We start from the raw sequence: 12,494 nt of genomic DNA on the forward strand, positions 1-12,494 counted from the left end.
CATTCCAGCAAATTTCAGGTTCCCGATTTGTCCATTTTTTAGCAAAGGTCATGCCAAAAAATTTCGTGAATTTCGGCATGACTTGTGCTACAAACTAGGACATATCAATTGCCTGGGATTTGCCGCACCGGGAAGGAGTCAACGTTCCTGCAAAACATAGGCCTTTTTTATGTCATTATTCATTTTATTAGGTCTAGAATTAATTGACTAGATTTAATCGTAGGAAACATGGCTACCAACGATTAAGGATAGGGTTCTGGTTATTGCGACGACGTCTACCTGGCGGCAGATGAATTTTTGACCCTTGCCGACGATCAACCGATGTTGTTGCTGGGCCCACCGGTCGCATCGGGGACTGAAACCGACACGCAGACCGGTGCCGAGACTGAGACCGGCACTAAGACCGAGACCAGCGTTGAGACTCAGACCGGCATTGAGACCGACGCTGAGACTGAGACCGACGCTGAGACTGAGACCGGCGCTGCCTCGGGGAGCGGAGCCGATGTAGAACCGAAAGCAAAGAGGCAACGGCATCCTAACAAACTAAGGACTACTAGACTGGTGGTCACGGAGGTGGACGACGACAATTTTGAGCCAAACGCACCCGAGGAAGTGCGCGCGTGCTACAACAATCAAATAGGCTGCATCATACGGACAACCGCCACCATCAACGATGAGAAACTACAGAAGATAGATAATATGAGGCCCTCCCTCCTAAAGAAGGTGCACCAGATATTCTTGTTCCCGGGCCGGAATGAAAAGGATTATAAAGATCCAGATAAGGACCCAGCAATGAAGAAGATAAACAAACACGCCATGAGCAAGTTTAGCGACGCGTTGGCCGCCTGGAAAACAAGAGTGAAAGCAAGGATCATCAACAAAAAGGAACCCTACTCCGAGATTGTAAAGGATAATCCGACAATCACAGCAGAGCACTTTGAAATATTCAAGGCAGCTTGCGAGGCCGAAGCTACCAAAAAAAGTCAAAGTACATGAAGGGGCTTTAACAGAAGAACATTGGGTGCCACCACCTCGAAAGTCGTGGTTACGGCGGGAAGAGGTCCATATGGGCCAAGGAGGATGCGGAAGCCGCGAGTCTGGGCATCCCAGACCCCTTGGCGGAGTTCACCGTCTCGCAGGAGCGTGACGTCCTCAGGGCCCGACACCGTTGGGACCCAGTGAAGAAGGTTTTCGAGACGAATGCGGTCACGGTGGAGTTCATGAGACTGCTGGTAATTTTAGTTTCTGATCAATTCGACTGCACGTTAGTCATATTTGTAAACAATCCTTGTGCCTTTTGCAGAGAGAGAAGCACAGGATTGCGGCCGAAAGCGACTCGCCGTCTGAGGCGTTGGCGAGGCCCAAGTGGGACACTCCATTCAACCGGGAGTTGAACATATTGAAAGGACTCCCGATGGAGAATCAGCCGTCGTATGGACGTGTGCATGGTGTCGGAGACGGCGCCACGTGGAAGAAGTACTACCGTGAGACCACAGAGGAGAGAACGGAAAGACGGGGGTAACTGAAGAAAACATCGACAAGAAGGTCGAGATTGCGGTTGAGAAGAAATCATCTCAAACAGTCGCAATAGCGGTAGCTGCCGCAAAATAGGTGGTTGTAGATATGTTTACTTCCTTGGTTCTGGCTGTTTTCAATTGGACCAGGCAAAATCCAGAAAAAAATGCAGCGGACTTTCCCCTTGCTGACTTCTTGGGGAGCAGCTCGACTAGCGTTGCACCAGCACCTGCAGCTGCAGTTGCTCCCGCACTTGCTCCGGCACCGGACGTGCTCGGCGGTGCTTTGTCTTTGGCTGAGCTCGACGCCCTCACGGTATCTGTCACACTGGCCCCCTTCAATAAATGTATAATCTCCCGTTTGTGTTGCCTTTCGGATGTTTCACGTCGCAGACTTTTCTTTGCAGGCCGATGAAACCCCGTGCACCATATTGTACACCATCGGCGACCAGAAGGTGGATGTGGGGAAGGCTATGATATTGAAGCCGAAGGAACCATTATTCCATAGCCGGCTGATCCCCCCGAACGTCTTCAAGGTTTCTGTGGCCAGTGTCAAACCGGGCCACGAGAATTTGCCTCCTCTGGTACTAGTGGGGATGATGATGAGACCCCGCGACGGCTTGGAGATTGTTGCAATGGGTGGGTCCTGTTGTGGCCAAAGAGCCTGCTTCGTCTGGAGGCGACCGGGAGCACACCCACGAGCACGCAGTTAGGTATGAACATCAACACCTCACCTACCCAATTAGTGTCGGCTATCGTGCTGGGTGATAGCGGAGGGGGTGAGGAAAAGGCTCCATTAGTCGCTGGTGACGTCGCCATAGATGAGGATGAGGATGACGATGACACTCAACAGTATGTCTATACTGGCGCCTACTTAGGGTTTGAGCATCATGAGCCGGTGCCTGAATTGCCGTCTCCGGAGGCTGAACGTGTTATGGACGACCTTCCGGTAGTAAAGAAGTCTAGCAAGAGATCGAGGAAAGGCAAAAAAGTTGATTCTATGATCCAGCCGCCTCAGCAGCCTTGGGTTCAAGACCGTATAGATGTCCCCGGTGCAGATAAATGGCATATCCCCGGTCAACCAATCCTACCTGTAGCAGCGCTAGGGGCCAGATTCGGTGATCTAAGGAGACTTCATGACGACGTGCTATGAATAGCGAAAGGCCTCATCGCCTCGAAAGATCCAAGATACCCACTCTATGTGGTTAACGTTCCGCGGCAATTATCGTACGTCGACACATTCCCCGCGGAGAAGTTCTTCCTTCGATTCGATTACATATTCGACATGTTTCACATGAAGAAGCTGGATTTTACGTGTGTCCACCTTTATGCCTTGCACATGAACTACATCATCGAGGTTGAGCAGATACCTCATATCTGTGTCGCTGACCTGTACTTCATGCATGAGGGCTTCTTGGGAGTCTGCGCAAAGCACCATGAATACACGAGGGAATACATCGTCAATTTCATGCTCGCCAATAAGGACACAGAGGCGATTCTCGTGCCTTATCATCCCCTGTAAGTCATCCGCGCAGATATCCTTCCTTCGATTTCAATCATTCATTTGCACGGTGGAGGCTAATTAATTTGAGGTGTACTTATTTTGTGCAGCGGCGTGCACGCCGTCCCCATCATCCTCTACCCCCGATACTCCCACGCTCTTTACTTGGACTCGTCGAAGAACATTAACAAAAAGGATTACACCCACATCAAGGATGTTCTCGACAGTGCTATGTTTTACTACGACGCACGGGGTGGAGAGGTCAAGAACAAGAAGAGAAGGGACAGCAGGCCCGCCTTCAGCCATAAGACCGACTTCTGCTACATCCAGCAACCGAGTGATTCTCTTAATGATGGATTCTATGTCCTACACCACATGCTGGAGTACAGATGGGATCACCAGAACCTTTGCCTGTCACCTACATCCGGCGATGCCCATATTCTGCAATGGGCAAAGAACGTAGGAGATATCGAGGATCATCGACTTCAAGCTGAGTTCTATCACATCCAGTGCGAACTTGCCCAAATCATCATGAAGGAGGTCGTCGAAAAAACAGGGATGTTCTACGAAGAAGGACAAATGTCACGGGAAGACGTCCGAACACGGGTAGCCGCTCAGCGTCTCGACCTGAAGCCTTTCACTAGGCTCGGGGACTATCTCCCTGACTTGGATGGATGGCACGTCATGTTGGAGTGATTGTCGATATATGACAATGTGTCCATTTAGTCCATACTTTCTGTATGACCAAACTTTGAGTTATGCACGACGAAACTTTATTTGTGATGTAATTAAACCGTCTTCCTCGACTAGCGACAATCACTGGTTAGGGCATTTTGGGTACGATCAACTTTGTTATTTATGCTTATGATATGTTGCTTCTATTCTTGCCAAGTCCGTCTCTTTCTTTTGCTCAACTATATATGTTGCATATCATCGACTCATGTGACGATGCAGGTGCATAGATCATCGATGGCGAAGAAGTGCTACGCCAGGAGTATATATACGACGAGTGGCCGGAATGTTAGGCCTAGGTGTACCGGTTTCCGAGCGACAGGTAGTAGTTAGTTTAGGTTCACGCTAATGCGAGAGAGGGATACAAACTCATGTACTGCATAGTTCCGCTCTCACTCAAAGTGATAGCTCTTCTCGTGTATATCATTGTTTAGATGGATAATGATGTAGTTGCAAGTAATCGAGACTTGTATCGGTATTTTCGAGATGATGACGAGAGACCACTTTGTGTTGGATGATGATTATGATGATGCCATGATTTGATGAGACTATTTGTATGTATATGCTATGATTACATTTGTATGTGTATGATATGGTAAAGATTATCATATAAAGCCTATTCAAATAAAAAACAAATATGCAGAAAAAACTAATAAAACTAGTAGTGGCGCTGCCTTACCAGTAGTGCTTCCTGCTAAAAAGCACTGCAGATATTAGCAGCAGCTCTCTGCACTAAAGCGCGCTACTGCTAGCCATGTATAGCAGTAGCTGAAGGAAATATGCCCTAGAGGCAATAATAACTTTATTATTGCCTCTAGGGCATATTTCCTTCACATACGCCATTGGACACAAGGTGAACTCGCTCCTCTCCGAACCATCACTTTCTACATGTGAGATATGGCTACTACCTCCAACGTGTGTTCTATGCATGATCAGGTACTTGGAGGAAAGCCACGAAGTCACCACATCCAACGGAACAGCTAGCGAGGACGCCAAGTACAAGGACCAAGAGAAGAAGTTGTGCGAAGCTACAGCCACCGGCCGGCTGGCCCAGCCCGGATGTCCGGCCCCTGAGGACCCGAGCCGAATCTACGGACGACCGGAGCCACCGGACGTCCGACGACTCCCAGCGCCCGGACGACCGCCAGACACCGGACGTCCGACACTCTCTAGCACCCGGACGACCGACGCCGACCGGACGTCCGACACCACATATTCAGAGCCAAAACGCCGGACGTCCGACATGCACCGGACGACCGGACCCTCGTGAGCCACCGGACGTCCGGTACCTGTCGGACGTCCGACGCCTGTGCGCCCGCCCGTGTGTTGGGCCGAAGCCACTTACCCTTTCATTCGCCTAGACTATATATACTCCTCCACCTCCTCCTAGTTAGGGTTAGCATTGGTTTAGCTCATACTTAGAGATAGAGCTACGCTCATCTATATCAGATCTCCTCCGTGCGAGAGACTGCGTCCTCTTCGGAGAAGATCCCATTGGATTCAAGCCCCCTTTCTAAGGGAAGATCCCCCCGTGGATTCAAGACCTCCTCACGGAGAAGAACCAGTTACCTCTTGTATCATCCGTTGTTGACTTTGGATCTTGTATCTCACCTTTGTGTTCATCGATCTAGCGCATGTGTGATCTATTCTTGTCGGTTGAGTGAATTCTCTCGTGTTTCCTCTTGTGTTTCCCTCGTTTTTCCCTCGTGTTCATCGCGGGATCCGCTCCTTTCGTGAAAGATCGGCCTATAGGGTTCCTACCCTACATCATCTTGGCATCAGAGCTTAGGTTTATCACGAATTTGGAGCCTCCCCGATGTGTTTTCTAGCCTAATTTTGTTGTGTTCTTTCCCCAATTTCGAAAATCCCCACCAAAAATAGCCCCAAATTTTTTTGTGATTTGTTGGTTTGATGAAGTTTTGTTGATTTTGATCCATGGATTTTCTTGGTTTCAAGTGGATCTAGCATCTCCCCAATTTTCCCCACTTTCCATCCACGAAATCTCATCAATTTTGACCCCAAAATCCCCAAATTCCGCCAAAAATCGCGTCCCGGATTTGAAATCTCGCATTGACACCGACCACCGGACGACCGTCACTTTACCGGACGTCCGGAGCCCCTGGAACGACCGGACGTCCGTCATCTACCGGACGACCGGAACCCCTAACCCGGATGGAAATTAGCGGATTTCCGAGCTCACCGGACGTCCGGCCACCGGACATCCGTCCATTAGCGGACTTCTGCTACCTGTAAAAACTGACTTCGGCTGATTTTTGTTTCGGCCATAACTAATTCATCCGAACTCCGATTTTGACGTTCTTTAGCTCGTTTTGAAGATCTTGACATCCTCCTTCCCACAAAAATACCACCAAAATCTTTTGACTCCATCAAATTTTGAAAATTTTGGCATCTTTGCCTAGGGCTTCCACCACATCATCCGCTACACCACCACCGACTTCGGCAACCTAACCAATTTTGTTCCCCATCACATTAGTGGTTGCTTGAGGAGTGATTTGAGTCTCCTAAGGTGTCTAGACTACTTAGGGACGGTTGCTTCTTCATCAACCACCACCACCACTTCCGCATAGGCTTGACCACTATACACTTCCGCCACCCCAACTTAACCCAATTTTGGTTGTGTTGTGAGTTGTGTCTCCTAAGGTGTTTCGGCTACTTAGGGACCGTGCTTCCAACTCTGACACCGTGTATAGTACACCATCATAACCTCCACTTCCGCATTGCGTACTCCACAACCCATCATTGCATTTCCACAATCCCTTTGAGCTTCCGCAACCACCACCGCATCCCGCTACCACCATTTTGACATTTAACGTTTGAGATTTTGAGTTCGCGGTTTTTCCGTTTCCTAAGGTGTTTCGGCTACTTAGGGACGAGTCTCCATCATCTTGGTATCTCCATCAAGATCACCGCAACTCATCATCGACACGGACGGTAACCTCCATATCATCTCGGTATCGTGGTACCCCTCCATTGTACATTCCCCTTGCAATTGCATTGATAACCCCCTAGCCCATTTTGCGTCACTTGCCTATCGAGACTAGCCGATTAGGAAGGCTGAACTTATCTAACATGTCACTCTTCCCGGCAAAGATACCTTGAGATGATTTTCAGCCAAATTAACCTCCGAAGCTCTTTCATCTCGAGGAATACAAGTCGTTTAGTTACTCACGACACAAGAAAAAAGAAAAAATAGTCAAGAAAGTGCTCTCATCCAAAGAACATGCAAGGTGGCAGTAGTACTACATACCAGGAGGCTACCTTGGCCTAGGTGCGGGGTTCGCCACCGGATCAGACCCTGCCGGGGGAACGGACTTGGTGCCCAGGTCATCCCTAATAGAGCATCGACATCGATGGCCGACAGGAACGGCGGTTCCCTCGGGGATTTTGGAGCTACGAGCCTATGACTGGGTCGTGCTGCCTGCCGCCCCAGCAATGACGGCCATTAACGAGTACTCCCTCCGTCCGCTAGAAAGTGTGCATCTAGGTATTTCAAGACAAATTAACAAATTTTGCACAAACCCCCTTCCTCCCCTCATTTAAGCTACTAGCAGATGTGGTGCTGCTTCGATTCAAGTGTACAATTAATGCAAACATAAAGCAAAAAAGCAATCCAAACACCAGAAAGTACTTGGCGCCAGAGAGTTTAGCTCCACTTTCACTGTTCTCGCTACTTAAACTAGTAAGATAACAATAGTACTTGGCGCCAGAGAAATTAGAAGAGGCGCCATGTTTAAGAATTGGAACCCAAGTGTCTAACCCAGCCACAAAAAAGCAGCTCACATGAAGCAAACGGTACACCACAAATTCACTATCCATGGCCATGGACTTGAACATGAAGCAAATGGGAAAACAAACTTTTGCCATCTTAAAAAGCAACAGGAAAATTTGCCATGTTGAAAAAGTAAAACTTCAGATTAGGCAAATTTGCATGTTAATTGTGAAAAAGGCACATGAATTTGCCATGGTATAATTAAGAACATACAAAAATACAATGCATTTTAAGTTGCCAAAAAAATGAGTATTATTAAAAAAAATGGAAGTGTGATCTGGAAAAATAAAATTGCCATCTTAAACTTTAAAACTGCCATCCTCTAGGTAAAAAAATGTCGTGAATAAATAAAAAATTAGCATTTTCTTACAAAAAAACATAGAAACATAAATTCATAAATGCGATGCTCTGTAGTATGAAGATTGCCCTGCTACTTTATAAAATTGTCATTTCTCCAATTTATAAATTTACTATGATAAGTAAGCATGACATGCCAATAAAAATTAAAATGACATCCTCTTATCTATCCGTGTGTGTGTTTCCGTGTGTCACATATTGCTATTGGTCTACTTGTTTCACTTGCGAATTTGTGAATCTCTTTCAACATTATTGACTCTTGCTAACATTTTACATCAAATTTTTGTGCCACTATCCTCACCAAGCTCCACCATAAGCCTTACTTGTATATGTGTGAGAAACCGACAAGAATTGGTACCAATTGTGCTATTTCCTTGCCCACATTGGAGTGATCATTGATCCACTTTCAACTTCGGTCAAGGTACATTTGGTATTCGTTCTTCTCTTTCTACCACTCACACTTTTCTCTTGGAGTGATGGATCGGTAAGGCATTTCATCTCCGGTCTTCCACAACAACGACGGCGTGAACAACTACATCACCAAAGTGTCAATCTTCGATCTACAACGACAAATGCAAGGCGCACAATCAAGATTGCGAGAGCACATCAAGAACATCTCCATCGACATTCGTCACTCCGAAGCAAGGAAAAGGGACTACATCGACAAGAAGCTTTCCGCACATAAAGAGGAGCAAGATGCAAGGATGGAGGAGATTAGAGCCTTGATCAAGTCTTCTTCCCCTTCATCATCCTCAAGGCGGCGACATTCATGCCACAAGTCTTCGGAGCGCCCAAGCGATGCAAGCGCAAGTCGTCCACGTCCACATCTCCAAGGCGACCACCATCACGTTCGTGATACACATCGTCATGAAGGGAAATTCACCTCCAAGCATCATGTGCACGACGACGACGAACGACATCTACTACGTGCTCAAGCACGACAACGAAATCATCATCATGAAGATGCTCCACAAGCGCAAGTGCACAAGTCCCAACAAGCACTACCTCACGCCAAGTCGAAGCTTCATGAGCACAAAAGAAGACCGCGAGACGACCACCACAAAGACGGCGCTATGGCTACATCAACCACTTCGGCATATTCGCCAAGTGTTCTCAAGGCATCTTCGCCTTTGGACGTACGGCATCTTCGCCTACTTCCCACGTGTACGCCTACATCGACTTCATCAAGTCCAAGGCGACTACCTACAAGCGAGGGCGACACTTCCATCTTCGGAAGCCCCCCAAGGAAGATGGCCGAGCATGGGAACTTCCCTTCGGTCATGGAGACGAGCTACGAGGTGCCACATCATTTGGGCCTCCTACAACAAGACGGCAACAAGAAGGTCGACCTTGGGCCATCCCCTTCGACCACGGCGACGAGCACGAACCTCTTCAACAACATGAAGACGGCGCCCATATTGGACTCAAACTCTGAGTCAAGCTACGAGACCGCTCATGAGACCTTATCTTTGGTCTTCGAGGAGAGTGATGATGTGCCATCTTCGGCGTTCATCCACGGCTACGACCACGACATGATTGAGCATGGAGACATTTGCACCAACATCTCTCCGACAACGACCTGTGACGAGATGCCCCAATTGCCATGTGAGGAGAGCCACCACCACATGAGTGACATGAGTGACTCCACCACACGTGACATTGAGAGCATTTCCTATGAGAGGATGAGTGTGACCACCACTAGCCCCACACTTGAGAGCATGCCACACATCCTATGTGAGGTTGAGTGCCATTTGAGTGACTCCACCAACCATATGAGTGAGAGCAACCGAGAGGGAGTGAGTGAGCCACAACACTTAGTGAGTGAGGTAGTTGACACGGCATGTGAGGCCACTTTGATTTCTAACGACTTAACCTCTACTCCTAGTATGTTTTCTTCTTTGGTGCTAGGTCTCCTACATGACGACATGCCTATCCTCGACGAGTACATGCCTCCAATGGAGACAACGATGGCCATGGTGGACGATGATGCACCCCCCACATGGTTCCATCAAGATGAAGATGACCACGACTCGGTCTTCGACACCTCACCTACAACACATGAGCGATGCTACAAAGGTAACATAGGTGATGGTGCTTCTCTTGTCCCACTAGTGGACTATTTTACGAATGATTGCTTGCATGATGTTGACACACCTATACCCATGCTTCATGCTAGTGCGACTTCTTCATGTCATGACTTACCAATTTATGATAAATATGATGATGAGCATGTTGATTTGCCTAGTTGTGATGCTATGCTCCATAGGATATCATGTGAAAATTCTATTGGTCACATCATGTTTGACAATCCATTAACCTTGTCATATGCTATGAGTGAGATATCCCATATTGCATTATCCCAATCTCAACATAGTGACTATGCATGCCCCATTACAATAAATCCCATTTGCACTTATGGTATAGATGACGAGATGATGGTCATTGGCTTTTGTTTTTCATGTGATGATATTGCCATGCTTCCTTTACATGATTTGCGCAATTCATCTACTATGCCATGCCATGATCACATTGTACCAAATATGCTTTGTTTTGGATGTTGTCATAATTGTTTGCACCGTATGCATTCCATGAATAACAATGCTCTACATATTTCTTGTGATGCATTACACACTTTGAGTCTCCATTATGCTATACATAACAACAAACCTATCATGATGGATGACATGTTTCTATATCACGCATCTCATTTATTCGAGCATTGGATATTTTGTGCTAACCAACAAAAGTACGTGCGCATCATGATGGATGATGTGTACATCTACCACGCACACACAATTTTCCCTTTGTCTTTGTTTTGTGTAGGTACTCACGTATACTCGTCAACTTCTCAATCCCATGAGTTGACGAAATGAGCTCTTGAGAGCAATGATGACTTGGGATCCCGTGGACTTTCATTCCCACCATTCCTTTTGCGCAAGGACTACGCGCATCTCTTTTACTTGTCTCTCACACGGCTATGGGCTATTTACCACTTGTCACCTTATGCTCATTTTCCCGTGTTCACTTTGCATGTTATTTTTACTCCTATGCCTTTGCCATGCAATTGTGACCCTTGCTTGCATCTACCCATGATTCACCATTATGCTACTCCTATGTGTATTTGCATGCTTGGTGGAGATCCTTGTTGCTATTGCCATGTTTATCATGTGCCCCATGCTATTGATGCTATTTTGCTCACATCTTGCCTTTATGCTTGTGAAATGTCTTGTGCATTATTCATGACCCCTATTTGCACACATGACATACTTGACATGATTCCTTCTAGTACGTTGCATCTTCGCACTACTAGCTTGCTTGCCTTGATTCACATGATTGCTTGCTTTGTCGCATCACCCATGTTCCATTCTTACTTGCTTTCTTGGGTTGATGATGTATATATTCATGCCTCTCACATGATATATTTTGTTCATTGTCGCTTGCCTCCAATTGTTGCATCTATGCTTATTGATCGTGGAGACTTGGACACCTTAATTGTGATGCATGCTTGCTTGATTACGCCTATTGTATTTGGTTATTCTCGCGTCATATGCCTCCATACTATGAAATGCTCCCTTGTCCTTTCTTATGATGAGCATGATGCATCCACTTGTTGGGTATTTTACCGCACGAATGATAGGTTTTCCGCTAACCTAATTTGTTTTTCCGAGTGTTTGTCGTGTTCTTTCATGTTGAAGGATTCACAAGGCGATGCCGTCATGACACAATTTGGTCATGTGGAGGCATACACGATGTGCAACACCAACATTTGCGAGAATCTCCTAAAGGTGAACTCCTTCCCTTTGAGCCATCCTCAAATATGCATATTTGATGGGTCACTCTTTCATTGTTGTTTCCTTCTTCTTGTCTACATGTTACATCTATTGGATGGAGGACCGACATTGGAGATGGGACCCATGGACCTTCAAGTTGAGGAGCGCTCGGATTTATTGGATGCACCTGCGAACCTCCACTCATGCCACAACATCGAGGATTGGTATACCAACACCTCCATATTTGTTGATTGTGTTCACACATGTCATGCTCGATGAACATATCATACACATGACAAATTTGCATCTTATGCATGGATTGACTCACATCATTATTGCCTTGTTGCATCTTGTATTCCCATGTCATCCATGATATATGAGCTTGTGCATTTCATTAGCAAATTTGTTGTGATATACCATGATGGCATATTCATACATCATGATCTTATTGCCTACCATCAATTGCATGATCACATCACATTGAGCATCCATTACCATATTCATGCTTTTGATAAACCGTCTCACTATGACATCATTTTGCACCGTGGTTGCATTCATCATATTCTTGCTTTTGCTACCATGAATGTTGTGCATACATTTCCATATCTTTTGGATAAAGCTTCATGCACCTTGTTATGATCAATCTTGTTGCACAGACTCATTCTTACATGATGGACACTTTGTGTGCTCTAACCATTGTATTTCCGAGTGTCGTTTGTGTTTGCTCTTTTTGCATGTATACCACTCCGGCGACACCTTGGAGTACTTGGATTGCGCAACGTCTTCCACTCCGTCCAACTACATGTCCGTCCACGACTACCGTTTCCATG

The sequence above is a fragment of the Triticum urartu genome, chromosome 1 (assembly GCF_003073215.2).
Source record: "Triticum urartu cultivar G1812 chromosome 1, Tu2.1, whole genome shotgun sequence".
Classification (NCBI taxonomy): domain Eukaryota; kingdom Viridiplantae; phylum Streptophyta; class Magnoliopsida; order Poales; family Poaceae; genus Triticum; species Triticum urartu.